Source organism: Trachurus trachurus, assembly GCF_905171665.1.
Source record: "Trachurus trachurus genome assembly, chromosome: 1".
Lineage (NCBI taxonomy): Eukaryota > Metazoa > Chordata > Actinopteri > Carangiformes > Carangidae > Trachurus > Trachurus trachurus.
This window is the reverse complement of record NC_139891.1, coordinates 39,947,041-39,951,348: the sequence shown is the minus strand read 5'-3', so window position 1 is coordinate 39,951,348 and position 4,308 is coordinate 39,947,041.

Here is a 4,308-nt window from a genome sequence, read left to right as displayed (position 1 = left end):
CTGCTGCTGCCGCTGCATGAAGGTTCCGGCCGGAACCGATCTGCTCTGACGGAGGTCGGACTGATTTCAGTGTGACACAAAGACACAATCTGGTCTTTTTATTTCGTCCAGAGACAAAGTGACTTTTTTCCCTCAAATGTTTTATTGAAAAAGTACAAAAATAAACAATACTGGCATTTTCCATAGTGCATAATCCATAAGTGTGAAGGGAATGCCAGATGAACATCAATCAACATCAGTGCAAGTTAACTCACAATAGCAACATACACATCAGTGCTTCAATAGAATACATTTAGAACAGTTGAAATAACATTAAAATTAAAATAAACATCTCAAAATAAATAGTCAAAAATAGATTAAATATAAAATAGGCCTAGAATAAACATTTATTTCATAAGGGGGATTCAAATCAATTTTAGTTGTTCATTTCAGTGGGAAAATTCTTTAAATTATCAGGGCTTGGAGCCAGAGGGGCGTAAGTGGCATTTTGGGCGAAAATGAGTTCTATATATCAAAAGAAAGGTCTTGATGAGCTCTATCCAATGGTGCCAAAAAGACCTATCTGAGATCAAACTGTATTGAATAAAGCAACAAAACAATAAAGACCTAACACAAAAGTGTGAGTAATGTTTGGAGCCAGAAGGGCCTAAGTCCACTTACGCCCTTCTGGCCCTGAAAAATACATGTAAATACATGTAGGACCCACATGTTTGTTCAGAGCCAGAAGGGCGTAAGTGTAGTTGTTGCCCTTAAACAGCATTCAAAATGGCTGAGAAAACTGCAGACATGGAACTGTCTGTGGCAGAAAAGATTTTGATGAATATTATGAAACTAACTGATGAATCCTATATTAAAGGTGTACAGAAAAGAAAATTGAATTTGAGCCCACTTTGGGTCATAAAATTAATGTGATAACTCATCTTTCAGACGTTGTAGGCCAAACTTTGTGCAAAATTCTATTTTTGAGTAAATCCGGGATGAAAGTGTGTATTTTTTTTTTCGCATTGGATAATGCAGGCGCACAGATTATACGTCAGCCTGCACACGATTCACCAGCCACTGCTATTGGATCCGTCATCCGTCATTCAAACGTCTGAGACACGCACACACACACGGAGCTCGGTCTCGCCCCAAGCTTTGAATATCCCGCCCGCTCGATAACGACCAATCAAATTCGTTTCCCTCACTCGGGTAAACTCGTGTTGCAGCTCGTGACAACTCGGCGCGACAAACAGGACAAACGGCCATTTCTGTACACCTTTAAAGAAGTTAAAGATGAGGCAGAGTTGTTTTTGAATTAATGTCCTCACAAGAGTGATGACAGTAAGACAGTAAGACAGAATCATGCCTTCTCAAGGCTCTCAGCCTTACTGGGGTCATCCCTATGTTCCCCGGGTCCTATGTAGCTGTTTTGTGTGTGACTGGGGAACATAGAACCCTTTTTTAGAAAAAGGGTTCTATGTTCCCCACTTTTCCCCAAAAGGACCCAGGGAACATGCCATTTTTGGTCCCATACCTGCAGTGGAGTTGTGACTTAGCAGATTTTTGCCTATTTTGGAGTGAGAAGTTGAGTTGTGACTTTAAGTGGGACGTGTAATTGTCCCATTGGTTGGGTTTAGGCAATGAAGAAAGGAGTTGGTTAAGTTTAATACAGTAAAAAGACCAGGTAGAGGCTAGACAGGCCAGATAGATAGAGACAGTCCAGATAAGTAGAGAGAGTCCATCGACCAGCAACAGCGGGGAACATAGGACCCTTTTGAAATAATTAATGAATGAGTTAAATGAAAATTAATTACTTATTCAAGTGTTATTCAAGTGTTAATTATTCAATCAATTCAATGCATTGTTCAGCAGATACGCCCAATATGTCCTAGAAGACTTGGAAATGTTTGGTGCCAAAAGGGCGTATCTGACGTTTTTGCCATATTTTTTTGATTTTAAAATGTTTTAGAACATGTTCATTGTGTTAATAGGCCATAGGTTTATTACATAAATACTCATTCATATAAGTATGTCTGTGGTTGCAATGTTGTGGTTTAAGGTTAATGAATACAGTTGATTGAAGTGTGCTCAAAATTTTGTTTTGCCTCTCCTGTAAAGTTTGTCAAAAGCCACTTACGCCCCTCTGGCTCCAAGCCCTCTTCTGTGCCTTTATTTCTGTTACAAGTTTTAGTGATTTCATGTAGGCTACAGTTTAAATTCATACATGAAGACAATACATTTGGGGGATGACTGGACATTATCTAAGCCCTGTGTGGTTTTCCAGGTCAAACTGACCCGTTTCGTCTTTTTCCACTTCACTGCAAAAACTCAAAATCATCACAGACTCATCACATTTCAGTATTTCAGTATTTTTATTTCGCACAACACACATGATATTAGTAGACAGAGCAGAACAGAAAAACATTAAAAAGCAGCTTGTTTTTAGACACTTTTTACTTCTTTCAAGCAGATTTTCACTTTTAAAAAATCTGATAGTGGAGCAAGTTTTTCTTTCTTATTACAAACACAGGAAACTTGCTTTCACTGGCAGATTTTTCTACTTATTTCAAGTGAAAATCAGTTTGAAACAAGTGAAAATGATCTAAAAACAAGTTCATTTTTTGGTGATGAGTCTTATTTTAAGTGGAAAGAGTTTAGTTTTGACTAGAAATGAGACATTTTGACAAGAAATAAGACAAATATTCTTGGAAAGATTTATAGTTTTTGCAGTGTGTCGTCCTCTAAACTCTGCAGCTCGATCATTTCACCACCACACTTCAGTACAGTAGCTACTGACTTTGACTGCTTTCATGTTGTATAGATGTACGTAAATGTGTGTTTATTCTGAGAGCGCTCCATCTTTCTAATATCATGTGATTCTTCTGATACATGACAACACACTGGCTGCAAATGCATCTGAACACTTCATTTTCATTCATTTTCACTGACAATAAGAGCTCATTTACTGCAGATGTGAATAAAACGCTGCCACACAAAGTTGTTTCTGACTTGTTTCTGCAAATTGCTCCTTGGAAACTTGAATCATGTTGAAAATATGAATGTTTAATGAAGAAACCTAGTTATGAAAGAGCTCATCTGCTGCTGCTGAACAGTTTGTCAGATTGCATAGGTTCATTTTTCCACCATGTTCACTTCACAGATCATGTTTTGACTTCATTACAGTAAATACTCATTAATAAAAGAGGAACTGCAGCAGTGTGAAAACATCTAATTATGTAAAAAGGAAGAGAGGATACTCCCTAGCACATTAGACAGTCTGCTAAATAAAGACAGTGGACTTTTCTACTGGTCTTTCAGTCTTCATAGAGAGTCACTGGTGAACTTGAAGCTGTGTTCAGGATGAAGAGAAACACTCAGCAGCCAACTGTCACGTTCCAAAACCCAAATGTTTCTTCATCTGCAGGTAAGATGCTTTCTAACAGAATCCAGCTTCACCTTTACCTTCTCATCTTTTCTGCTGCAGCATCTTGTTTGATTGTTTTTTACTATTTTCACAAGTGTCGTCCTCTAAACTCTGTAGCTCGATCATTTCAACACCACACTACAGTACAGCACGTAGCTACTGACTTTGACTGCTTTCATGTTATAGATAGATAGATAGATAGATAGATAGATAGATAGATAGATAGATAGATAGATAGATAGATAGATAGATAGATAGATAGATAGATAGATAGATAGATAGATAGATAGATAGATAGATAGATAGACAGACAGACTTTATTGATAACAAGCTGGGAAATGCAGCAGCAGCATTACACAGACACACAGTGACGATAACAACATATAGTATAAGAATATAAAGAATAAGAATATAAAGAACAAACTATACATAATAAAATAGTAAAATATAAAGAACAAACTATACATAATAAAATAGCGATAGCAAATAAGATAAAGTGTGATGTACAAAAGTATATACAACAACAAATTGGCAGCGTTGACTTTAGTGCAAAGTAGAAAATGTGCAATGTGTGTAACTGTGTGTAGAAAAATAAGGTGCGTAGTGAGTGACTGTAAGTTATAACCAGAGTTTTTCAGCTGTTATTATACAGTGTGTTGGCATGTGGCAGGAAAGACTTCCTGTATCTGTCCCTTCGACAGCGGAGCTAGAGCAGCCTGTGTGAGAGGTGCAACACACTGGCTGCAAACAGGGCCGTATAGGGGAGAAAGGTGATGATAGTTCTAGGGGCCCAGTGCCCAGTGGGGCCCACAAAAAAGTCTAATCTTTGTATGATTTATGATTTATTCTGCAAAATTTAATTAATTTATTTAAAAAGGACAATGTACATTAATAACATCAGC